The sequence below is a fragment of the Tachyglossus aculeatus genome, chromosome 2 (assembly GCF_015852505.1).
Source record: "Tachyglossus aculeatus isolate mTacAcu1 chromosome 2, mTacAcu1.pri, whole genome shotgun sequence".
In the NCBI taxonomy this organism is placed as follows: Eukaryota; Metazoa; Chordata; class Mammalia; order Monotremata; family Tachyglossidae; genus Tachyglossus; species Tachyglossus aculeatus.
Window position 1 is genome coordinate 54,552,047 of NC_052067.1, and position 27,598 is coordinate 54,579,644.

The 27,598-nt window shown below is 43.9% G+C and overlaps 1 non-coding gene across 1 annotated transcript; it reads left to right on the plus strand.

Moving 5' to 3' along the window:
- The first annotated feature begins 20,458 nt into the window (after nucleotides 1-20,458).
- LOC119925055 lies at nucleotides 20,459-20,597 on the plus strand. The gene has a single exon (XR_005449727.1). It is a non-coding gene; the product is annotated as a small nucleolar RNA SNORA7 (small nucleolar RNA).
- The last annotated feature ends 7,001 nt before the right edge of the window (nucleotides 20,598-27,598 follow it).

Genomic DNA, 27,598 nt, shown 5'->3' on the forward strand with positions numbered 1-27,598 from the left:
GGGCTGGGAATGTATCCATTTATTGTTAGATCATACCCTCCCAAGCACTTAGTACAGTGCTCTGCAAGCAGTAAGCACTTAATACGATTGAATGAATGAAGGATAATGTCAAGACTTGTGAGACAGGAAGGATTGCGGTGCTGTCTCCAGTGATGGTAAAGTCAAGGGGAGGACAGGGTTTGGGTGCGACATCTATTAGACATGTTAAGGTTGAGGTGACAGTGGGACATCCAAGTGGAGATATCTTGAAGGTAGAACTAAGACCAAGACTGAGCCCTCATTTCCTCTTCTCCCATTCCCTTCTGCATCACCCTGATTTGCTCCCTTTATTCAGCCCCGCAATACATATCCATAACATCTATTTATGTTAATGTCTGTCTCCCCTTCTAGACTGTTAGCTTGTTGTGGGCAGGGAATGTGTCTACCAACTCTATTGTACTCACCCAGGTGTTTAGTACAGTGCTCTGCACACAGTAAACACTCATTAAATATGATTGTTTGTATGACTGTACCCAGAACAATCTTCCTGCTTTCTTCTCTGTTGTCACCCCTCTATCCTTTTTCCCTCTTTTCATGAACTCCCCTTACCAGAAGCCTATGATCAAGTGCCTGAAAGGAAAATTAAATTGCAATGTTGAAGACAGCCGAGATCTAATTTCCCTCCCTCTTGGATTCCTCGGTTGGGTTTTATTTAGCTTTGACAGTGCCGGCTTTACAGGCCAGCTTACCATTTTGATAGGGAGAGGAAACCCAGGTTCACCCTCAGTTTTCCTCCCTCCCTCTCTTTTGCACTTCCTCCCTCCCTCCCCAGGGAACGTGCCAATCCTAGCCCATGTATCTTTCCTTCTGTGCCCTGCCAGGATTTAATTCGGTTATTTATCCCGCAGATTGAAGTAGTAAAGTCAGACATAGAAACAACGCTGTTTATTCAGAACCAGGGCTCCCCTGGTAGCCAATTTGTGACTCTGAAGGTGTTGGACAAAAGCATCTTTCATTCATTCAGGCATGTTCATTGAGTGTTTATCATTGTAAAGTACAGTGCTCTGCACATAGTAAGCAGATGCATTCCCTACCCACAGTGAGCTTGCAGCCCCAGGGCTGTATCAACAAATTGGGAAATGTTTTTCAATGTAATTGAGACTTGGTGCCAATCACTCGCTGACACTGTTCCCCTGCCCCTGCCCTGGAATTCCCTTCCATATCAAATCCTACAGACCAGCCCTTAGAGAAGACCTAGAGAAGCACTTCTGCCTAATGGTTAGAGCATGGTCCTGAGAGTCAGAAGGACCTGCCTTCTAATCCCTGCTCCACCACTTGTCTGCTGTGTGACTTTGGGAAAGTTACTTAATTTATCTGTGACTCAATTCCCTCATCTGTAAAATAGGGATTAAGGCCATGAGCCCCATGTGGAGCATGGACTGTGCTTAAGCTTATTAGCTTGTATCTACTCCAGTGCTTAGTACAGTGCCTAGCAGGTAGTAAGCACCTAACAAATGCCATTAAAAAGATAATAAAAGTGAGCCACAGAGAAGTCACTTGCCCAAGGTCATACAGCAAGCATACTGTGGAGCTGGGATTAGAACAATGCTTAGAGCAGTGGCTGGCACATAAGCACTTAACAAATACCATTTAAAAAAATAAGACCAGCACCCTCCCCACATTCAAACCCCTCCTAAAATGCTTCCCCTTCAAAAAGCCTTCCCTAATTAGTTTCCAGAACCCAAGATGTCACAACACACCAGCCATTTCAAGCATAGAGACACTCGTTCATCCCTATCCTGAGCACTTTCATATATAAATCATTTGATTGGATATCTGATTATTTGTAAATGTGTTTCGGTATGGCTCCCCTATTAGAGAGTAAATTTCTTGTGGGCAAAGAATGTCCCAATTCTTCTTTAACAATAAAAAAAGTCACTGTGGTATTTGTTAAGCACTTTACTGGGGTAGATACACTAGGGACAGGTTGGACACAAGTCCTGTCCCAGTCTCAGGGGGAGGAAGAACAAAGATTTAATCCCATTTGATAAATGAGTAAACTGAGACATGGATAAGTTAAAAGACTTGTCCAAGGTCACACATTTAGGCAAGCAGTGGAGGCAGGATTAGAATCCCGGGTCTCCCAGTTCCCCGACCACAAGGCAACCCTGCTCCTCTATGCCCAATATTTTTTTTGTGTGTGTGATTTTTGTCTCGTACTTCTTGTACATTTTGCACTTCAATTCTTCTTTAATACTTGGTACAGTTCATTGTCCCTAGTGGATGCTCAATGCATACTAAGAGTACTGCCACCAGTCATTCAATCAGTGGTATTGATTGAGCACTGACTGCGTGCAGAGCACTGTACTAAACGTTTGAGAAGCACCATACAACAGAGCTGGTAGACATATTCACTGCCCAATGGGAGCTTACCGTCTAGAGAGAGAGACAGACACAAATACATATAAATAAATTAAGAGTAGGCACATAAGTGCTGTGGGGCTGAGGGTGGGGAGAAGCAGCGTGCCTCAGTGGAAAGGGCAAGGGCTTTGGAGTCAGAGGTCATGGGTTCAAATTCTGGCTCCGCCAATTGTCAGCTGTGTGACTTTGGGCAAGTCACTTAACTTCTCTGTGCCTCAGTTCCCTCATTTGTAAAATGGGGATTAAGACTGTGAGCCCCCCGAAGGACAACCTGATCACCTTGTAACCTCCCCGGCACTTAGAACAGTACTTTGCACATAGCATTTAATTAATGCCATCATTATTATTATTATTATTATTATTATTATTATTATTATTATTATTATTATATCAAGTGCTTAAAGGGTACAGACCTGAGTGTGCAGGAGATGCAGAAGGGAGAGGGATTTGGGGGAAAAGAGGGTTTAATCAGAGAAGGCTTCTTGGGAAGAGATGTGAGCACCACTTTCTCAGGCAGTCTGTCGAATTTACTGAGCATTTACTGTGTGCAGAGCACTGTACTAAGCCCTTGGGAGAGTGCAATATAACAATATCACAGACACATTCGCAGCCCACAACGAGCTTACAGTTTAGGGGGGAGACTGACATTAATATAAATAAATAAAATTAGAGATCTAGACTGTGAGCCCACTGTTGGGTAGGGACTGTCTCTATATGTTGCCAACTTGTACTTCCCAAGTGCTTAGTACAGTGCTCTGCACACAGTAAGCGCTCAATAAATACAGTTGATTGATTGGTATGTACATAAGTGCTGTGGCAGGGGGAGATGAATTGAGGGAGCAAGTCAAGGTAACACAGAAGGGAGTGGGAGAAGAAGAACGGAGGGCTTAGTCAGTAGAGGTCTCTTGTTGTGCCTCATTGTACTCTCCCAAGCGCTTAGTACAGTGCTCTGCACACAATAAGCACTCAATAAATATGATTGAGTGAATGTGTCTTCATTCAAATGGCCCACGTCCTCCCCCGGCCTGGAATACCCTCCCTCTGCACATCCGCCAAGCTAGCTCTCTTCCTCCCTTCAAAGCCTTACTGAGAGCTCACCTCCTCCAGGAGGCCTTCCCAGACTGAGCCCCCTCCTTCCTCTCCCCATCCCAAGCACTTAGTACAGCGCTGTGCACACAGTAAGTGCTCAATAAATATGATTGATTGATTGATTGATCCCCCCACCCTACCTCCTTCCCCTCCCCACAGCACCTGTATATATGTTTGTACAGATTTATTACTCTATTTTACTTGTACATATTTACTATTCTATTTATTTTATTTTGCTAATATGTTTTGTTTTGTTGTCTGTCTCCCCCTTCTAGACTGTGAGCCCGTTGTTGGGTAGGGACCGTCTCTATATGTCACCAACTTGTACTTCCCAAGCGCTTAGTACAGTGCTCTGCACACAGTAAGCACTCAATAAATACGATTGAATGAATGAATGAATGAATGAATGAAATAGCCCCCTATGACGTTATGGCATGAGATAGGATCTCCAGGTGCAAGCATTGGACTAGGGAAACATCTTGTATGTGTGACCAAGAGGCGCCAAAAAAGTGAATCTACACATCATCTGCCCTCTCACAGTCTTTGGGCAAAGGCAGGGCACTCTCAAGGAGAGACAGAGAGCCCAGATTCATTCCCGTCCACGTGTCCAGTTGCAAATAGAGCAGGCGTTGGAGCCAGAAGGAAAGGTTACATGCCCGTCAGTGTCTAAGAATAGTAGCAGTCAGTCAGCTGGTCAGACAGCCCACAAGGCATCCAGATTGCAGACAGGGAATCATTTTTTTGCTGCCCTTTTATCCAGAAGGATGCAAGGACTCTGACTCTTAGATCTTAAGTGACCAGAAACTGCATTATTCCAGGTCTTGGGATTACATTACTCAGGGGACTAGGAAGTCACCTAATTTCTGAATCCCTAGGATTCATTATGGGGTGCCTTTTCTTCCTCCCTTCAAAGCCCTCCTGAGAGCTCACCTCCTCCAGGAGGCCTTCCCAGACTGAGCCCCCTCCCTCCTCTCCCCCTCCTCCCCCTCCCCATCCCCCCCGCCTTACCTCCTTCCCCTCCCCACAGCACCTGTATATATGTATATATGTTTGTACGTATTTATTACTTTATTTTACTTGTACATATTTATTCTATTTATTTTATTTTGTTAATATGTTTTGTTGCCTGTCTCCCCCTTCTAGACTGTAAGCCCGCTGTTGGGTAGGGACCATCTCTATATGTTGCCAACTTGTACCTCCCAAGCGCTTAGTACAGTGCTCTGCACACAGTAAGCGTTCAATAAATACGATTGAATGAATGGATAGTTTGGGTGCTACATTTCCCCTATCATTGCTCCCTTCTGTCAACTACGTACTTAGCTGTGCACTCCTTAATCACTCTGATTCTCCAGCCCCATGGCATCTCTGTAAATATCCTTATAACTCTACTATGTCCCCTATCCATAATTGATTTTAATTATTACCCCCTGTAGACTCTGGGTGTAAGTTTCTGGGTGTAAGGATCAGGTCTACCAGCTCAGATGCATTGTGCTTTCCCAAGTGCTTAATACAGTGCTTTGCAGTCATTCGTTCAGTCAGTAGTATTGAGCGCTTACTGTGTGCAGAGCACTGTACTAAATGCTTAGTAAGCGCTCAATAAATATTGCTGACTGCTGTCACTATGTGAGCAGCAGATTGTTTTCAGAGCAACTATTGGTGTCTTAGGTGCTGTTTCCTAGTGCTGTTTAATGCCCCAAAATTGAACATCAGTAAATGCACTAAATTGTGATTTCTCTTTGGGGGATTTTTGGGTACAGTGATCAGTTGTTTCACTTTGTCGTTTAATCGGTCTATTAAGACCTACCCAGGGAACTGTTCATTGTGACGGCCCTCTCACAGCTTTTTGGCTGCATCCTTTAGAAAGCCTCTCTTTGCCCTAAACAACAGACCCACGAATTGTGATCATTAACACAGGAATTTCTATCCTACAAATGTTTCTATAAACCTATGCATTTTAAAGCTGTACCGATTCCAAATCTGCTGCCCTTATCTCCACAACACAAATGCCAACTGCGTAAATTGGCTCAGAGAGCTCTTGCTATGACTCTCAAGGTCAAATGCCTTATGAAAGTCAGTAGAATGAAACTGAATCTTTCATCCTCAGGACTCTGGAAAAGGTTTCTTTTTTTTTTTTTTTGGTATGGTATCTGCTAAGCGCTTATTGTGTGCCAGGCACTGTACTAAGCGCTGGTGTGAGTTAGAAGCTAACCAGGTTGGACACAATCCCTGTCCCACTTGGGGCTCACAGTCTTCATCCCCATTTTTTACAGATGAGGGAACGGAGGACCAGAGAAGTGAAGTGACTTTCCCAAGGTCACACAGCAGACAAGTGGCAGAGCTGAGACTCGAACCCAGGTCCTTCTGACTCTCGGGCCCAGGTTCTAGCCACTAGGCCATGCTGCTTCTCTGCAGCATAGTATATTGGAAAGAGCAAAGTCTTGAGAGTCGGGAGACTTGGATTCTAATCCTGGTTCTGGCACTTGCTTGCTGTGTGACTTTGGGCAAGTCATTTAATTTCCCTGAGCCTCAGTTTTCTCATTCATTCAATCGTATTTGAGTGCTTACTGTGTGCAGAGCACTGTACTAAGCGCTTGGGAAGTACAAGTTGGCAACATATAGAGATGGTCCCTACCCAACAACGGGGCTCACAGTCTAGAAGGGGGAGACAGACAACAAAACAAAACATGTGGACAGGTGTCAAGTCGTCAGAACAAATAGAATTAAAGCTAGATGCATATCATTAACAAAATAAATAGAATAGTGAATATGTACAAGTAAAATAAATAGAATAATAAATCTGTACAAACATATATACAGGTGCTGTGGGGAGGGGAAGGAGGTAGGGTGGCATCTGCAAAATGGGTTATAAATATCTGTTTTCAGTTATTCTCAATCCTGTACGGGACAAGGATTGAGTCTGAGCTGATTACCCTGTATCTACCCCAGTCCTCTAGACTGTAAACTCATTGTGGGTGGGGAACATGTCTACCAATTTTATTACATTGTACCCTCCCAGGTGCTTAGTATAGCGCTCTGCATACAGCAAGTGCTCAATAAATAGGGTTGACTGATTGACGGACACACAGTAAGTGCTTAACAAGTATTATTACTATCATCATCAGCCAGTGCAATGGCAGGTTTGTTACTGTCTAATGCTGTCAAGTCATGTCCTACTCATAGCGATGCCATGGACACATCTTTCCCGGAACACCCCACCTCCATCTGTAATCGTTCCGGTAATGGATCCGTAGAGTTTTCTTGGTGAAAATACGGAAATGGTTTACCATTGCCGCCGTCCGCACAGTAAACTTGAGTATCTTCCCTCGACTCTCCCATGCCGCTGCTGCCCAGTGCGGGGCAATTTTAATTTGTAACAGATTGTCTTTCACTCGCTAGCCACTGCCCCAAGCTAGGAATGGAATGGATAGGCCTCTGCTTGACTCTTCCTCCCATAGTCGAGACTGGGAAAATACTGGAAACTCTCCTGGTGCAACTCTGAGAGGGGGAATGGCGGGTTTACAGTGACTCTTTTGCAGGCGGGATAAACAGAGTAGAGGAAATTCCGTTTCCAAAGAAGAGAAGGTAATCACTCAGCCTCTCTGCTTCTCCATTTCTATTAGTAGTACTTATTGAGCACTTGGAGCATCATATTGTAAACTCCTTGGGGGCAAGAACCAGGATTGCATTCTCCCAAACTCTAAGTACAGTCCTTTGCACACAGTAGTGCTAAATAAGTGCCACTGATTGTACTAAGTGTTAGGGTGAGTTCAAAAGAATTGGTATTAGAATTAGCAGAAGCAAGTGATCTAGTGGAAAGAGCAAGGGCTTGCGAGTCAGAGGACAGGGTTCTAATGTGACTCTGCCCCTTGTCAGCGCTTAGAACAATGCTTCGCACATAGTAAGCACTTAATAAATGCCATTATTATTATGTGATCCTGGGCAAGCAAGTCGCCTGACTTCTCTGGGCCTCCCTTATCTCTTCTGTTAATTAGGAATTAAGACTGTGAGGCGCATATGGGACATGGACTGTGTCCAACCTGATTTCTTGTATTTACCCCAGTGCTTAGTACAGTGCCTGGCACATAGTCAGATTTTAACAAATACCATTAAAAAAAAAAAAGGCACACTTTCTGCCCTCAAAGAGTTTACAGTCTAGCAGATTTTACAATCTAGCTTCTCCTGTCATCGTTTTCCAAATTTAATCTATTTATTATATACTTGATCAAAATAAGTGTGTCAGGGGTGGGGGGTTAGTAAGTGAAACCTGAAAGTGATGGTCTCTGGTTCTAGATATTAAATTAATGAAAATATGGGACATAATAATACTAATAATGATAGTATTTATTAAACGCTTACTATGTGCAAAGCACTGTTCTAAGCGCTGGGGAGGTTAACAAGGTGATCAGGTTGTCCCACGGGGGTGATTTGCCCAAAGTCACACAGCTGATAAATGGTGGAGTCGGGATCTGAACCCATGACCTCTGACTCCAAAGCCCAGGCTCTTTCCACTGAGCCACGCTGCTTCTCCATACCTCCCAGTTTCTATGGTCTAGGGCCACTTATTATTTTCTTGGTGTTTGTAAAGAACTTACTATGTGCCAGGCACTGTACTAAGCGCTGGGATAGATGAAATATAATCTGGTTGGACACAAGTCCCTGTCCCATATGGGGCTCACAGTCTTAATCCCCATTTTATAGATGAGGTAAATGAGGCACAGAAAAGTTAAGTAACTTGCCCGAGGTAACATAGTAAATAAGGGGAGAAGCTGAATTAGAACCCAGGTCATTTGACACCCAGGCTCTATCCACCAAGTCAGGCTGCTTCTCACTTTCTTCATAGCCTCAAGGCTATTGTTTGGTTCTGAGTCCTGCTAGCTATGATTGAGATGACACCTGAGTCTTAGAGATTCTTATCAAGTGAGATTATGTGTCTTGAGCATTTACTGTGTGCAGAGCACTGTACTAAGCACTTGGGAGAGTACCCTATAACTATATACCTGCATGGCGAAGACTGAAGGTGGAATGATCTGCCAACTCGTTGTGGGCAGAGACTGTCTCTTTTTATATTGTCCTATTGTACTCTCCTGAGTGCTTAGTTTAGTGCTCTGAGCACAGTAAATACAACTGACTGACTGACTGGCAATAGAAATTGCAATAGAAATCTGCTAGGGGTGACAGCTGAAATCTAGAAAAACAATGCACTCTGCACAAAGGCAGTGATTATTTTCTTCGGTTTTGCCTCTTTTAAAATTAGCAATCTCAGAGTCAGTTATGGCTGTAAATTACAGGCTCCTAATTGTATTTTCCTAAGAGCCACATAATTACATAGTCCTTAAAGGCAACTATTTCTTATTCTTCCAAAATGTGCAGGATGCAGGACCGTCTGAAATTAGAAGCTGGATGTTAGCAAATACTTTGTTGAATTAATTTTCATATTAAAACCTGGCCTCACTAATAATCCATGAGGTTCTCCCTTATTCCCAGACTGGAGACAGGGACAGGGACTGTGTCCAAACTGATTATCTCGTATCTACACCAGTATGTAGTACAGTGCTTGGCTTATTTTTTGTTTAATGCTGTCGAGTCGTCTCCGACCCATAGCGACGCCATGGACACATCTCTCCCAGAACGCAATCATTCTGGTAGTGGATCCATGGAGTTTTCCCATTAAAAATACAGAAGTGGTTTACCACCGTCTCCTTCCGCGCAGTAAACTTAAATCTCCAGCCTCGACTCTCTCCCAGGCCGCTGCTGCCCAGCAGAGGGGAGTTTTAACTTGTAGCAGTTTACCTTCCACTGGCTAGCCACTGCCCAAGCTAGGAATGGAATGGGTAGGCCTCCGCTTGACAGAGCAAGCACTTCATGAATATAATCAATACTACAAAAACCATATTTAGTCCCGTAACTGCAAAACCTCCCCATCCCCATTTTTGAGGCAGAAATGAAATATTGCATTTTGTACCGCATAATTTTAAGCAGTGGTAGTGACATCCGCCGGAGGAGGAGGCAGGAGGGAGGAGGGTGGAGGGAACAGCATATCATAGCAGGGAGGAAGAGTTGATTGATTTTACTTGGGAGAGTGCAGCAGAAATAAGAGATGGTGTTTCATGTCCGGTGTAGGCAGGGATTGTCTCTCTTTATTGATGAATTGTATTTTCCAAGCACTTACTACAGTGCTCTGCACACCGTATGCGCTCAATAAATACGATTGATTGAATGTATGAATGAATGAAAGTGCCCTCTTACCTTCCTCTTCCTTCTCCTCTCCTTCTTTATTTTCCTTATGCTTCTCTTCCCCTTAAGACTTAATTCTTATATGACCCAATGCAATGGGACAACCTGTCTTAATGTAACAAGAAAGAGTGAAAAAGTGGTACAATTAAGCAAGTAAATATGATGTGTAAATTTGTTTCTAGATTTATGTATATGAACATGTGTGTGTGTATATATATACATATATATATACACTTGTACATGTATTGAGTAGTAGTTGGAGTTGTTTTAGCAGTAGCAGAATTTACTGCATGCTTTGCTGACTGTGGTGGATTGTACTAGCTTCTAGGGAAGTACAGAGTAGGTAAGTGACACATTCCTTACCCACAGGAAGCTTCCATTCCAATGGGAAAGACAAACAGAAAATGTCTGTGCATTTGCACCCACAGTGCAACGGGGTTATGTTCCTTGGAAAAGTGGTTATGTCCCAATGGCTACAGTATGGCTACAGAGAAGCAGCATGGCTCAGTGGAAAGAGCATGGGCTTTGGAGTCAGAGGTCATGGGTTCAAATCCCGGCTCCACCACTTGTCAGCTGTGTGACTTTGGGCAAGTCACTTAACTTCTCTGGGCCTCAGTTACCTCATCTGTAAAATGGGGATTAAGACTGTGAGCCCCCCGTGGGACAACCTGATCACCTGGTAATTTCCCCAATGCTTAGAACAGTGCTTTGCACATAGTAAGCACTTAATAAATGTCATTATTATCATTATTATTATTATGGGGTGTTTTCCTATAGATGTACATGGTATAAATACGGATCTATTCCAGAACTTCTAAAAGAGCAATATGAAGTTCCTGAAGAGCTGTATACTATAATTGTAAATGCCACTAAACTATTGTATTAGCTTTATGAAAGTAAATGAAATCATATCAACTCACTAGTAAATAAATGAAAAGTTGCGATCCGATTATGAGCAGCTGCAGAAATGGAAGCCTCCTCTGCTGACTGCAGTAATGATTTTTCAACCTCAGGAAGGAATTTGTCCATTGAATTTGTTGACTAAAAATCTCCTTTTCCTCTTAAAGCATGTTGCAAAGGCTAACTCCCATCTGAACACTTCTGCACACATTTAACCTCCTCTCCCCATCAGGGTCACCTTCTTCAAAACATGGGGGCAAGTCTTTATAATCCTAAATTTTCAGCTGGTGCTGGAGACACCATAACCTCTTCATCTGGTTTGGCATAGTGCGATGATGTCTCAGATTGTTGTGGTTTGATAAGGTCCTCGCTGGACAAAGATTCTTCTGAATGAGATGCAATTAACTCATCAATCAACAATGGTATCTATTGCATGCTTACGGAGAATTTTACTAAGCGGCAGGGAGAGTGCAAGAGGACCCCAAGTTGGCCAGCCTACCTACTGAACCCCACCCCCAAATCCATGACTCCTCAGGTTCAAGTTGGGCTGAATCCCTTCTCCAGGACACACACAGACACCACCACCCCCAAATACACACACACACACACACACACACACACACACACATACATACACACGTTAAAGACCAAACCATCCATAACATGCAAGTGCGCTTTTCTTTATTTGTCAATTTGTAGGTGCTCAATAGGTATCATTATTATTATTAGATATAGAACTCCCCCATCACAGTTATAACCCCAAATTCAAACAAGTCCATCAAGATATAAGGCCCTTATCATTATCAGTGGCATTTACTGAGCGCTTACTATGTGCAGAGCACTGTACTAAGCTCTTGGGAGAGTGCAATGCAGAAGAGTTGGTAGACACACTCCCTACCCATACAAGCTTAGTATCTGCAAATGCCCCAAACCCTCCTCTAGAGAACCTCAGATATGCTAGCAGCTCAGCGGGCTCCATCCCCAAATAGCAAGCGTCTGGAAGTCAGAGAGACCTGGGTTCTAATCCCGGCTCCACTGCTAATCTGCTCTGTGATCTCGGGCAAGTCACTTCACTTCTCGGTGCCTCAGTGACCTCATCTGTGAAATGGGGATTAAGACTGTGAGCTCTACATGGGACAGGGCCTGTGTCCAACCTGATTTGCTTGTAATAATAATATTGATGGTATTTGTTAAGCATTTACTATTTGCAAAGCACTGTTCTAAGCGCTGGGGTACATACAAGGTGATCAGGTTGTCCCACGTGGGGCTCACAGTCTTAATCCCCATTTTACAGATGGGTAACTGAGGCCCAGAGAAGTGAAGTGACTTGCCCAAAGTCACAGAGCTGACAAGTGGTAGAGCCGGGATATCCACCCTAGTGTTCAGTAAAGTGCCTGGCACATAATAAGCACTTAACAAATACCATTATTATTATTATTGTTGTTGTTATTATTACCAACTCCTGGCACTTGGTGGTTTTTCTTTCCGAGGAAGGTCTGCCCTGCTCTCTCAGAAATAAGGTCAGTTTAGCCAGGCTGTAATCAATCCTGGAATAATGAGCCCTACCATGGAAAATAGCATTTACAGAGCACCTCTGACCCTTCACATCTGAAGTAGTTTCTGTGCAGATCTGCAGGCTGTGGATTGACTTGTTAAGCTTCTCTGGGCCTCAGTTTCCTTATCTGTAAAATGGGGATTGAGACTGTGAATCCCCATGTGGGACAGGGACTGTGTCCATCCCGGTTTGCTTTTAACCACCCCAGTGCTTAGTACAGTGTCTGCACATAGTAAGAACTTAACAAATACCATAATTATTATAGTCATTATTGTCGGAAAGATTCTCTTGTTCATGTCCCTGTGCAGCCGATGACAATACCCTGTCAGATCGTGGTTGTCAGGCCTCAGAGCTCAGCGTAGCTTCGTGGAATAACTTCAGGAATGTTAAACACTCGCAACAAGGAATGCTAGGAAGCACACCAAGTGGAGGTCATATTCACATTGACACTGTTCTGTGAACCCGTGGCTAAATAGTGGATTAAGCATAGCTCACAGAGTCCTGCAATGTCTCATGCCTTCAAGCAAAATATCACTGAGAAAAGACATGGCTCTGTGCAGAATTCCACACTAAAATTAACCTTTGGCCGTCACTCAAACACTGTCTGATTGGGAACAGGATTTACATACATCAACCAATCAATCACATTTTTTACTGAGCACGTCCTTCGTACAGAGAACTGTACTAAGAGCTTAGGAGAGTACAATACAGTTGATGGATACAATTCCAGCCCTCGAGGAACTTATAAACCAGTGGAAGGGACAGACATTGAAATGAATTTCAAGTAAGGGAAGAAGCAGGGAATAAGGATATGAACATCATTGCTGTGGGGGTGGGAGTGGAGTGAAAATCAAGTATTTTAAGGGTGGGAGGAAGTGCATAGGTAATGATGATGATGGTATTTGTTAAGCGCCTTCTATGTTCCAGACAATATACTAAGAAGTGGGGTGAATCCAAGCAAATTGGGTTGGACACAGACCCTGTCCCACATAGGGAGAGGAGAGAGGGAAGGCTTTCTAGAGGAGGTGTGCTTTTAATAGGGTTTTAATGATGGAGAGAGTTGGGTCTGTTGGATATGAAGGAGGAGGGAGTTTCAGGAAAAAGAAAGGGCATGGGGGAGGCGTCAATGGTTAGAGAGATGAAATCAAGGCACAGTGAATATTTTGGTACTTGAGCAGGGAAGAACATGGGCTGGGTTATAGTGGGAGAGAAGCAAGGTAGAAAGGAGGGAGAGAAATGAGGAGGTGAAAGCCAATGGTGAGGAGTTTCTGTTTGCTGTGGAAATGGGTGGTCAACGACTGGAGGTTTTTGAGGAGTGTGGAGTCATGCACAGAATGTTTTTAGGAAAATAATTTGGGAGTTAGGCAAAGTATGAACTGGAGAGGAGAGAGATGGGAGTTACAGAGATCAGTGAGGAGGCTGACGCAGGAGTCGAGGTAGGATGTGATAAGGGGTTGAACCAGCCTGTCTCAACTACCATAAAAAAAAGCCAGGCTGCAGTTTGTATGGAGAGAAAGGGGAAGATTCTAGAGATGTCGTGAAAATAGTACCAATGGGATGTGAGGCAAGTTTGACTGTGGGTGGAAGCCACAGAGTCCTGTGCTCAGCAGTGTTTTTTTTTCCTGGGCCTCTGCTTACGTCCTCACCTTTTAGTCCTTCTCCTGACTGACTCTTCTTCCCTTCTTAACTCCTACAGAAGCAGCTTGGCTAGGGGAAAGAGGTTGGGACTGGGCGTCAGAAGACCTGGTTCAAATTCCTGCTCTGTGACCTACAGCAAGTCACTTAGTTTCTCTTTATCTCAGTTTCTTCACCTGTAAAATGGGGATAAAATGCCTGTCCTCCCTCCCTCTTTGACCGTGAGCCATGCGTGGAACAGGGACTGCCCCTGATTTGCTTGTAGTGCATCTACACTATGGCCGTAGTAAGTGCTTAACTGATATTACAATTATTATTATTTTGAAGACAGTAGTTCCAGAGCCTGATGACTGTGGAAAGATTTGGGATTTCAGAGTCTGGTTTCCTGAGACAGCCAAGACCAAAAGAAAAGTTTAAACCCTGTCTCTTACTCTATTAAAGTGAAATCCCCCTGCCCCCCGCAAAAATTCCCAGGACTATGCTCTATCTAGGTCTGGACTGAACAGCAAACATCTGTGCATTCTATTTCCCACTTCCTTCTGATTCTTCCTTCGATCACCATGGCCCTTTTCAAACACCATTTATCATTCCTCAAAGGATCCCCTGACTGAGGCGATCCAAGCTATCAGTTCTTCAATGTTTCCATCACAAAATGCGAAAAAGAAATTTACCCACCTCAGAAGGACCGAAAACAAACCGATCGTTTTCAAATAGCCACCTATAGTGAAATATCACCTGCCTGGGGACATTTTGATGACTTCTTGAAAAATAACTTGGTGAACCTAAGCTAGTTCAGACAGCCTACTGGAGAGCTGAAGATTTGATAGATACATGCAGGGCATTAAAAAATCCCGCTTATGTACCGCCAGTATAAAAGAGCTAATATTCTTTTTCACAGCAGATAGATGATGGAGAGGGGAGTTAAAAGACCAAAAAATTCAATTCAGGCCTTGAAAGTGACAGAAGCAATTTCACAACAATTCCTATGCATGGCCTCCAATTCTCCCCGGCCATCACTACCATCAATCAGTCGTTTGATCTACGATATTTATTGAGCACTTTCTTTTTACGGGATACTGTACTTTGCACTTGGGAGAGTACAATAAAGTAGACATGAGCTTTGCCATCAAGGATCTTACAATCTAGCTGGGGCTCAGCCATTACCATCCCAACCGTTCATCAACTATTCTAGGGTTCCTTAAATCCCTACCCTTAGCCAGATGATGATAACCATCAATTCTCCCTGGACCGAGGCCTGTTTTGCAATGTTCATTTTCCTGTTGTTCTCATAACCCAGCTCAGACCCCTTGAGGGCAAGCTCTGTGGAAGGAGGATAAGTGATTATCTTGGCATAGAGCTGTCTGATTACCCACGATGTCCAGTTGCCTCATGCGACATCCTTGTAGGAGACCCAAGAAAGGATTATTTCCACCATCCAGCTGTTTGGTAGATAAATAATAATAACGATGGCATTTGTTAAACGCTTACTATGTGCAAAGCACTGTTCTTTATCCAGGAAGAATGAGTCCTGAGGTACAGTTGGTAACATTTGAGAAGCAGCATGGCATAGCGGATAGAGCATGCGCCTGGGAGTCAGCAGGTCATAGGTTCTAATTCTGGCTGTGTGACCTTGGGCAAGTTACTTCACTTCTCTGGGCCTCAGTTACCTCATCTGTAAAATGGGGATTGAGCCTGGGAGCCCCCCGGTGGAACAGGGACTGTGTCCAACCCAATTTGCTAGTAGCCACTCCAGCACTTAGTACAGTGGCTGGTGCATAGTAAGTGCTACTGAGCCCCCTCCTTCCTCTCCCCCCACCCTACCTCCTTCCCCTCCCCACAGCACCTGTATATATGTTTGTACAGATTTATTACTCTATTTTACTTGTACATATTTACTATTCTATTTATTTTATTTTGTTAATATGCTTTATTTTGTTGTCTGTCTCCCCCTTCTAGACTGTGAGCCCACTGTTGGGTAGGGACCGTCTCTGTATGTCACCAACTTGTACTTCCCAAGTGCTTAGTACAGTGCTCTGCACACAGTGAGCACTCAATAAATACTATTGAATGAATGAATGAATTACTAATCAAATATGTATGATATATACCTAAGTGCAGTGGAGACTGAGGTAAATTAAAGTGCTTTTGTGACCCAAAAGAGGGGAGGTGGCCGTAAGGGGATAATAATAATAATAATAGTGATACTTGTAAAGTATTTGTCAAGGGCTTACTATGCACCAAGCTGTTTACTAGGCACCAGGGTAGATACAGGATAATCAGGTCAGAAACCGTCCCCGTCCCACTTGGGGTTCTCAATATAAATAGGAAGGAGAACAAGTATTTAATCCCTCATTTTACAGATAATCCTTTCTGAAACTGAAGTACAGAGCAGTTGAGTGACTTGTCCAGGGTCTCATAGCAGGCAAGTGGCAAAGCAGAAATTACACCCAGGTCCTCCGACTCCCATGCCTGCACTTCCCATTATCATTTCTTAATGATAATTTGTAAGGCACATACTATGTGCCAGCACATAGAAACAAGCTAATCAGATTGGACAGAGTTCCTGTGTCACATGTAGCTGAGAGTCATAATCCCCATTTTGCAGATGAGGGAACTGAGGCACAGAAAAGTTAAGTGACTTGCCCAAGGTCACATAGCAGACTAGTGTGACTGTGTCCAACCTGATTAGCTTGTAATTAGCCCAGTGTTTAGAACAGTGCTTGACATATAGATAGTAAGTGCTTAACAAATACCATCATAATTATTATCTTATTATTTAAAGCCAGAATTAGAAGCCAGATCCTTCTGACTCCTGGTACATATATGATGGTTCCGCACCTAAACATTCATCCTAATGGTATGGACGGAGTATAGAGCATCCCAAGAATTTTGTTCTTAATAGCATTTGTCCAGTTCTTGCCATGTGCCAGGCACTGTTCTAAGAACCGGGGCAGATCCAAACTAATCAGGTTGGACACAGTCCCTGTCCCATATAGGGCACTTAGTACAGTGCTCTACACACAGTAAAAGCTCAGTAAATACAATTGAATGAATCGAATGAAAAATAATAATACTAACAATGGTATTAAGCGCTTACTATGTGCCGGTCACTGTACTGTGTGCTGTGATGGATACAAGCAAATCGGGTTGGACACAGTCCCTGTACCACATGGGACCCACAGTCTTCATCCCCATTTGACAGATGAGGTAACTGAGGCCCAGAGAAGTGAAGTGACCCAAGGTCACACAGCAGACAGGTGGCGGAGCGGGATTAAAACCCATGACCTTCTAATTCCCAGGCCCGTGCTCTTTCCACTATGCCATGAATGACACCAAGATGGTCAAGAGCATTAAGCATCACCACTTGAGCAAAACCCTCTCACGGTCATTCTTCTTAGATTCCCGGTGCTTTGGGATAAAGGCTCTGTCGTTAGGTCCTCTTACCCTCTTGGGCTTAGTGTCTCTTGCATCATCATGAAAACATACTTCCTCAGAAAGTTTCCGAGAAGCAGCTTGGCTTATGCCTAGTGACCTAGCTTGCCCTCCAAGAGACCTTCCCTGACTAAGCCCTCCTTTTCTCTTCTCCCACTCCCTTCTGCATCACCTTGATGGCATCGCCTTCTGCTCCCTTTATTCACCTCCTTTTCCAGCCCCATAGCACTTATGAACATATCTGTAATTTATTTATGAAAATGTCTGCCCCGCTCGCTAGACTGTAAGCTCATTGTGGGCAGTGGGTGTGTCTGTATATTGTATTGTACTCTCTCAAGCGTTTAGTACAGTGCTCTGCACACAGGAAGTGCTCAATAAATGATTGACTGACCAACTGGGCCTGTGAGTCAGAAGAACCTGGGTTCTAATCCTGATTCTAGCACTCATCTTGTGTGTGTCCTTGGACAAGTTACTTAAACTCTCTGTGCCTCAGTTACCTCATCTGTAAAATGGGGATTAAGGCTGTGATCCCCATTTAGACAGGGTCTGTGTCCAACCTTGTATCTACCCCAGCACTTAGTACAGTGCCTGGTATATAGTAAGCACTTAACAAATACCATAAAAAACCCAAAAAACTAAATGCCACTGTAATAGGCATTGTAGGAATGGGTACATTTGAAATTTTGCCATGTTGTCCACATAAACTCATTTCTCAGAGGTTTTGTCAGTCCAGTAATTCATATTTATTGAGCTCTTACTGTACACAGTGCATGGTATTAAGCACTTGGGAGAGTACAATATAACAATAAACAGATATTACGTGCCCACAGTGAGCTTACAGTCTAGAGATAATGTGATGATGGCAGAGACAGAAAAATATTTTCTCAGGAGCTAGGGTGAGCACAAAGCCCCATTCAACTGCTTTCTGAAGCACTGTGATTTTTGTTCATGACTCAGTACTGTAAAAGTCTCAAATGTAGCAGAATATTACTTAACTGATCCCAGTCTCTTCAGTGAGAGAAAAAAAACCCTGTGTCATACATCAGTTGGGTAAACGGGAAGCGCAGCATGATATGAAACATGAAAGTTAATAAACCAATCATGTTTATTGAGCACTAACTCTGTGCAGAGCACTGTACTAAGGGCTTGGGAGCTTACAATATAACAGAACTGGTAGTCGTGTTCCCTGTTTGTAAGGAGCAGAAGTTAAGATAAACGACATTTGAGGGCATCAAGGTAGATTATCCATGTTCTTCATATTCTGTTCATTAAGTTGGAGTGATGAACAGTGTAAAATATGATCAAATTATGCCCACTACAAGATGTATTTGCTAACTACTAGCAAGGTTATCAGTAAAGATGATTCGGGAAGTGGAGAAAGCACGGACCTGGGAATCAGAAGGTTATGGATTCTAATTCCTGAAGACAATCCTGCTGGGCAAAGTCACTTCACTTCTCTAGGCCTCAGCTGCCCCATCTGTAGAATGGGGATTAAGACTATGAGCCATAGGTGGGACAGGGACTGTGTCCAACCTGATTAGCTTGTATCCACCCCAGCACTTAATACAATGCTTGGCGTATGGTAAGCACTTAACAAATACCACAATTATTGTTGTTAAAATCCCCTACTCATCTCTCTATAAAGTAGAAGAGACTGTGGAATCCTTTAGACTGTAAACTCCTTGTGGGCATGGAACGTGTCTGTTAATTCCGTTATATTTTTCTCTCCCAAGCCCTTAGTGTAGTGCTGTGCCATAAGTGCTCAATAAATACCACTGAATGATTCTGTGTGGAAACAGGCCCAGAATGACTAATAAATAATGAACAGGTAACAGCCACTGTACACAGCCTCCTAACCCGTATTGACAGCTCTACCCAGGCCTAAAACCAGGAGAAGGCTCAGAATCTGGCCCCATCTGGGAATCAAGAATTAGAGGAAGATATTTAACTTTAACAGACAACATCCCATTCAGTTGTCTTGTTAAAGAGTTTCCTGATTTAAGTACACTCTCTATGTCTTCTGAACACCAGGGTAGTTCCAAGATATTTACAATGCTGTCCCAATTTGTCACGCATACCCCTCGAGGTTCAGCATGGCCTATGTACAGAGAGAGGCCTGGGAGCCAATAGCCCTGGGTTCTCATCCCATCTTGGCCATCTGCCTGCCATGTGACCCTGGACAAGTCACTTAACTTCTCTGTGTCTCGGTTTCCTCATCTGTAAAATGGGGACCCAGTGCCTATTCTCCCTCCACTTTAGACTGTGGAGTGTTACAGCTACAAGGGAAAAACGAGAAGCAGCAGTGGCCTTGTGGAAGAGGGAGTTTGGGGCCCGGGTTCTAATCCTGACTCTGCCACTTGTCTGCTGTGTGACCTTGGGCAAGTCACTTCACTTCTCTGGGCTTCTGTTACCTCACCTGTAAAATGGGGAGGAAGTCTGTGAGCCCTATATGGGACAGGGACTGTGTCCAACCTGATTAGTTTGGATCTGCCCCGGTTCTTAGAACAGTGCCTGGCACATGGCAAGAACTGGACAAATGCTATTAAGAACAAAATTCTTGGGATGCTCTATACTCCGTCCATACCATTAGGATGAATGTTTAGGTGCAGAACCATCATATATGTACCAGGAGTCAGAGGATCTGGCTTCTAATTCTGGCTTTACATAATAAGATAATAATTATGATGGTATTTGTTAAGCACTTACTATCTATACGTCAAGCACTGTTCTAAACACTGGGCTAATTACAAGCTAATCAGGTTGGACACAGTCACACTTGTCTGCTATGTGACCTTGGGTAAGTCACTTAACTTTTCTGTGCCTCAGTTCCCTCATCTGCAAAATGGGGATTATGACTCTCAGCTACATGTGACACAGGAACTCTGTCCAATCTAATTAGCTTGTTTCTACTCTAGTGCTTATCACAGTGCTGGCACATAGTATGTGTTTAACAAATATCATTTAAAAAAAAGATTCTGGGCTGCTGTTGAAGAAAGGACCTTTCTCTGGATTCTTATCTCCTGTCTTCTGAGCAGTATTTGTTACAAATTGGGACAGCACTGTACACATCTTGTAACTACCCTGGTGTTCAGAAGACTTATAGAGTATTTAAATCAGGAAACACTTGAACAAGACAGCAGAATGGGATGTACCTGTTAAAGTTAAATCTCTCCCCCCCACCCCGATTTTTGATTTCCCTCCTAAGTACTTAGTCTCCTCTCAGGATCACACCTGGAGAGTTTCCAAGTACTCTATCAGTTTTGGTTACAGGAGGGAGAGTCAAGCAGAGTTATACCCATTTCATTCCTAACTTGGCCAGAGGCTAGCGAGTGGAAGGCAATCTGCTAAAAGTCGAAAGTCACCTATGCTGGGAAACAGTGGCACAGGAGAGAGTCGAGAGTGGAGACTCAAGTTTACTGCAGTGAATCAATCAATCAGTCGTATCTATTGAGCACTTACTGTGTGCAGAGCACTGTACTAAGCACTTGGGAAGTACAAGTTGGCAACATCTAGAGACGGTCCCTACCCAACAGTGGGCTCACAGTCTAGAAGGGGGAGAAGAAGAAGAAGAAGGCAATGGTAAGCCACGTCCATATTTTTACCAAGAAAGCTCTATGTATACAATACAAGAACATTTGTAGATGGAGGTGGGACCTTCTGGGAGAGTTATGTCCATGCTGTCACTATGGGTCAGAAATGACTCGACAGCATAAGACAAGAGCCTGGATTCCCAGATGGAGCCGGATTTTGAGCTAGGTCTAATTCTCCTGATGGGGCAGAACTTCCTCATCCTGGCTCCCTCCTCCTGGAACAATCAATTATTGGCATCTAGAGAGTCTTTACTTTATTTTTTGCACTGCTTCTTCACCTCCTTCACCCTTCCCTTGGCTCATTCTCCTGACTCTTTTTTCGTGGTACTTCTTCAAGTGCTTCCTATGTGCCAGGCACTGTACTAAGCACTGGGGTAGATACAGGCTAATCAGGTTGAACAGGTACCATGTCTGCCTGGGACTCCCAATCTTAATTCCCATTTTACAGATGAGGTAAATGAGGCCCAAAGTGAAGTGACTTGCCCAGGGTTACACAGCAGACAAGTGGCAGAGTCAGAATTAGAACCCAGGCCCGTGCTGTAGCCACTAGAAAATGCTGCTTTCACTCTGTCTTTCAGGAAACACTGGACTAGGCTTAGTCGAGCTGGTTGGTAATGGTTTAAGCTGTGGTCTTTGTACTTGCATCACACATGTTATCCTGACTGTGGGCAGTGGCCAGATCCATTAATAATAATTATAACGGTATTTGTTAAGTACTTACTATGTGCCAGGGACTGTACCAAGTGCTGAGGGGGGAATATAAGTAATTAGGTAGGACACAGTCCCTGTCCCATATCGGGCTCACCGTCTTAGTCCCCATTTAATGCTGGTTCATTCATTCATTCATTCAATCGTATTTATTGAGTGCTTACTGTGTGCAGAGCACTGTACTAAGCACTTGGGAAGTACAAGTTGGCAACATATAGAGACGGTCCCTACCCAACAGAGGGCTCACAGTCTAGAAGGGGGAGACAGACAACAAAACAAAACACATTAACAAAATAAAATAAATAGAATAGTAATATGTACAAGTAAAATAGAGTAATAAATATATAAATATACAAAATATATAATATATATAAATAATAAAAATATAAAATATATATATATATATAAATATACAAACATATACAGGTGCTGTGGGGAGGGGAAGGAGGTAAGGCGGGGGGATGAGGAGGGGGAGGAGGGGGAGAGGAAGGAGGGGGCTCAGTCTGGGAAGGTCTCCTGGAAGAGGTGAGCTCTCAGTAGGGCTTTGAAGGGAAGTGCTCAAGTGCTTACTCTGTGCCAGGCACTGTACTAAGCACTGGGATAGATACAAGTCAATCAGGTTGAACAGGGACCATGTCTGCCTCAGGCTCACAATCTTAATCCCCATTTTACAGAAGAGGTAACTGAGGCCCAGAGAAGTGAAGTGACTTACCCAAGGTCACATAGCAGACAAGTGGCAGGGCAAGGATTTGAACCCATGTCCTTCTGTCTCCCAGGCCCGTGCTCTCTCCACTAGGCCGTGCTGCTTCTTGGACCATAATGTCCATTGGTCTGTCTCGATTACCCGGAAGGCATCCTTCCAAACTGTGAGAGAATTAGGTCAAATAAGAGAAGCGGTTATGGGGAAAGAACATGACCCTGGGAGTCAAGGGGACCTGGGTTCAAATCCCCACTCTGCCTCTGGCTTGCTGTGAGACCTTGGGTAAGTCATGTGACTTCTCTGGGCCTTGTGAGAAGCAGCGTGGCTCAGTGGAAAGAGCCCAGGCTTTGGAGTCAAAGGTCATGGGTTCAAATCCCGGCTCTGCCACTTGTCAGCTGTGTGACTTTGGGCAAGTCACTTCACTTCTCTGGGCCGCAGTTACCTCATCTGTAAAATGTGGATTAATAAAGACTGTGAGCCCCCCGTGGGACAACCTGATCACCTTGTAACCTCCCCAGCACTTAAAACAGTGCTTTGCACATAGTAAGTGCTTGATAAATGCCATCATTATTATTATTATTATTATTATTATTATTATTATTATTATTATTATTAGTTTCCTCATCCATAAAAATGGGCATAATTTGTGTTCTCCCTTTCCCTTAGACTGTGATCCCTATGCGGCCCGGGGACAGCCTCCCATCTGCTTATGTTGAGCCCCTCTCGACTGTTAGCTCACTGTAGGCAAGAAAAGTGTTGCAATCTCCCAAGTGTTTAGTACAGTGCTCTGCACACAGTAAGTGCTCAACAGAATCTTCCCCAGAGTCTAGCACAATGTTTGGCACACAGAAAGCTCTTAACAAAACCCCACTGATGATCACTAAGTCGTTTTGCTCAAAGCCCCTTGGAGACAGTCTGACTTTTCAGCACACCCCCATGGGCAGGGAATGTCATTATTTATTGTATTGTACTTTCCCAGGTGCTTAGTACAGTGGTCTGCACACAGTAAGTGCTCAATAAATATGACTGAATGAATGAATCTAGACACACCATTCCAAGTCTCCCAGAGACAGAATGGGCCTGCAGTTATTAAGCCAAAGATTCCAGCTTGCACAGTTTCAATCGATCAATCATTCATATTTATTGAGTTTTTACTGTGTGGCGAGCACTGTACTAAACACGGGGAAGTGCAGTATAAGAGAGTTGGTAGACCTGTTCGTTCTCCACAATGAGCTTACAGTCTAGAGGGAGTTAACCTGCTGAGAGTCAGTGCAGTGGTCTAAGCCAGGCTGTACGCCTTAAGTTTTTTTTTTTATAATATTTGCGTAAATGAGTAAGATACTGTTGGTTTTCTATCCATTTTCGTTTCTTTCCCCCTAAATGTGAGTTCTCTGAATGAAGATGGGGAATGTGAGATGTGGGAGGGTGGTTGTCTAAATGGACTCCTTGTGGGCAGGGAATGTTTCTCCCAACTCTGTTATGTTGTACTCTCCCAAGTGCTTAGTACAGTGCTCTGTACCCAGTAAGCACTCTGCACGTAGTAAGCACTTAGTGTGTGCTTACCAATGTCTGATATAATATATGTATATATTAATGTCTGCTCCCCTCTAGACTGTAAGCTTGTTGTGGGCAGGGAAATTGTCTGTTTATTGTTCTATTGTACTCTCCCAAATGCTTAGTCCAGTGCTCTGCACATGGTAAGCACTCAATAAATACGATTGAATGACTGATAGAACCAAATCTCAGCTAATTCAATTCATGGCTGGCAGAAAAGGTTACCCATCTGGTCTTGCTGTTGCACACCTCTGTAATCAGCAACAGCATTAGCTAGCCCATGTCCTGAGCTTCTTCGAAAAAATGTGACATCAAACTACATAGAAAACAGATTTCTAGGGTAATGTTTTGGGTTTTTTCCTCAACATGATGTGACCGTGTCTTCCTTTTCTCTCTCCTGCCCTCTTGTTCTCTTTCTCTCCCTTTCATCTCTTACAAGAGATCGTTTTACGATGGAGATCAATAAATAAGCTCCGTATAGCCATTTTCACTCATCATCTGCCAATATTTCACCTGAATTGTCAGTAAGGCCCTGACTCAGCACCATGGCTGTCTTTTAAAAGGTGGCAACTCTAGCTACTGCTGACACCTTGCGTTTTCTAAGGCTTGGAGTGGTCTTCTACCGCTCAGAGCCAACAGAAAAGCGCATTCTACATTCAACTCTACCCCATTCCAACTCTAGAGTGTGGTAGTTTGGGACATGGTAGGATTTTGCTACCTGCTGTCCTAATAAATTCCTTACACCTCATTCGTGTAGTTCACAGACTCTGGAGCAGAATACTTAGCTCTACGTAAAACACTTCAGCTTTCTGACTCGTGGAGGACTGATAGTATTTTGATTAGAACCTTCTAGCCAAAGAATCCGTTGGAAGAATTAGGAAAGAACTGTGACCCAGAGGAGAGCCTAAATTGGGTGGGGAATTGAAGGATTTATTAGGGAAGGCCACTTGAAGCAGCAGGGCTTAGTGGAGAGATCCCGGGCTGGGGAATCAGAGGTCATGGGTTCTAATCCCGGCTCTGCCACTTGTCTGCTGTGTGACCTTGGACAAGTCACCTAACTTCTCTGTGCCTCAGTTACCTCATCTGTAAAAATGGGGATGAAGACTGTGAGCCTCATGTGGGGCAACCTGATTACCTTGAATCTACCCCAGCGCTTAGAATCGTGCTTGGCACAATGGAAAGAGCACGGGCTTTGGAGTCAGAGGTCATGGGTTCGAATCCCGACTCCGCCACATGTCTGCTGTGTGACCTTGGGCAAGTCACTTAACTTCTCTGAGCCTCAGTTACCTCATCTGTAAAACGGGGATTAAGACTGTGAACCCCACATGGGACAACCTGATCACTTTGTATCCCCCCCAGCGCTTAGAACAGTGCTTTGCACATAGTAAGCGCTTAACAAATGCCAACATTATTATTATTATTATTATTATTAACAAATACCATCATTATTATTATTACTGAAGGAGATAGGATTTTAGCAAGGCCCTGAGGTGGGGAGAGTGGTGGTCTGTTGGATATGGAGGAGGAGGGAGGTCCAGGACAGAGAAAGGATACGGGTAAGGGGTTGACAGGGAGGGAGACAGACAAAATCAAGGCATCATGAGTTGATTGGCATTGGGGGAACAAAGTGTACAGGCTGGATTTTTTTTTTTTGAATGATATTGGTTAAGCACGTACTACTAGCCAGGCATTGTTCTAAGCACTGGGCTACATAAAGCCAAATCAGGTTGGACTCAATCCATGTACCACATGGGGCTTGCAGATGGGGGAACTGAGGAACAGGGAAGTGAAGTGACTTGCCTAAAGTCACACAGCAGCCAAGGGGCAGAGGCAGAATTGGAACCCAAGTCCTTCTCACTCCCAGACCCGTGCTCTATCCAGTAGGCCTGGCTGCTTCTCACTTGGTGTGGGGCTTAAAACAGTGCTTTGCACATAGTAAGTGCTTAATAAATGCCCTCATTATTATTATTATTGTTGTTATTGTGGTAAATATTCCAGAATCAAGAAGAGACACATTCCCTGCCCACAAGGAGCTTCCCCTATAACAGGGAAGATAAATGAAAAAGTCTCTATAGCCCATGGTCCTGTGCAATGCTCCCGCTGGCTATACTGCCGGGTTCATTCATTCATTCAATCGTATTTATTGAGCACTTACTGTGTGCAAAGCACTGTACTAAGCGCTTGGGAAGTACAAGTTGGCAACATATAGAGACAGTCCCTACCCAACAGTGGGCTCACAGGGGTTGGCTCTAGTCCGAAACTTACTGAACAGCTCAAAGAGAGCACAGAATTACAACCACTGGTTCCTTTGAGGCACCACAGAGACATACTCTGCTTTTGTCTTCTCAATACATACAACCCTTCTACCTGTGAGTTAGATGCCTAGATCAGCCAGTCAATCCAATGTATTTATTGAGCACTTTCCATGTGTAGAGCACTGTACTCGGCTCTTGGGCGAGTACAATATAACAGAGGTGGAAGACACATTCCCTGCTCACAGGGGGCTCACAGTCTATAGGGGGAGATAAACTTTAATAATGATGATAAAAATAATGGTATTTGTTAAGCGCTTACTGTGTGCCAGACACTCTACTAAGCGCTGGAGTAGATACAAGGTAATCGGGTGGGACACAGTCCCACGTGGTGCTCACTGTCTTAATCACCATTTCACAGATGAGGTAACTGACACACAGAGAATTTAAGTAACTTGCCAAACCAAAGTCACACAGCGGACAAGTGGCAGAGCTGGCATTAGAACCCAGGTCCTTCTGATTCCCAGGCCCAAGCTCTATCCACTAGGTCATGCTGCTTCTCAATATAAATAAATGCCTATATATGTAAATATTAATAAGTAAATTACAGATATGTGCAGAAGTGCTTTGGGGCCGAGGGAGGAGTCAATAAAAAGAGCAAATTAGGGAGAGGTGGTGAAACTGATTAACCTTTGCTCAGTGTCAAGCGCTAGTTAAACCCTGTGGTAGATAAAATTTAATCAGGTTGGACACAGGAGGTTTCTGGATTATCGGTCCACTGCATTTATCTATTCCTGACTGTTCACAGGTCATGGGTTCAAATCCGCCACTTGTCTGCCACGTGGCCTTAGGCAAGTCACTTCACTTCTCTATGCCTCAGTTACCTCATCCATAAAATGGGGATTGAGACTGTGAGCCCCACGTGGGACAGACACTGTGTCCGACCCGATTTGCTTGTATCCTCCCCAGCGCTTAGTAATAATAATAATAATGTTGGCAATAGTTGGCAATAATGTTGGCAAAAAAATAATAATAATAATGATGGTATTTGTTAAGCGCTTACTATGTGCCTTGGGTAGATAAAAGGTAATCAGGTTGTCCCATGTGGGGCTCACAGTCTTAATCCCCATTTTACAGAGGGAGTAACTGAGGCACAGAGAAGTTAAGTGACTTGCCCACAACTTCGGATAAGCAGATAAATGGCAGATCGGGGATTAGAACACACATCCTCTGACTCCGAAGCCCGTGTTCTTGCTACTAAGGCCGTGCTGCTTGGTATAGTGCTTGGCACATAGTAAGCGCTTAATTAATACCTTCATTGTCATTGTTATTACAAAGATTCCCACCTCAGTCTTTCTCTGGCCAGGCTGAAATCCCTGGGGGCTAAGATTATCTTGAGTTTGCGGCCTTTTCACTGGGACATTAGGCAAGGATTAGACAGGCAAGACAAGTGAGTCAGTTATGGTGTTCTAGATTCCACCTACCATCCTAAACTTCCCCCTCCCAAATGCCTCATCCCAGGTTATTTTTACCCCAGGAATTGCTGCTA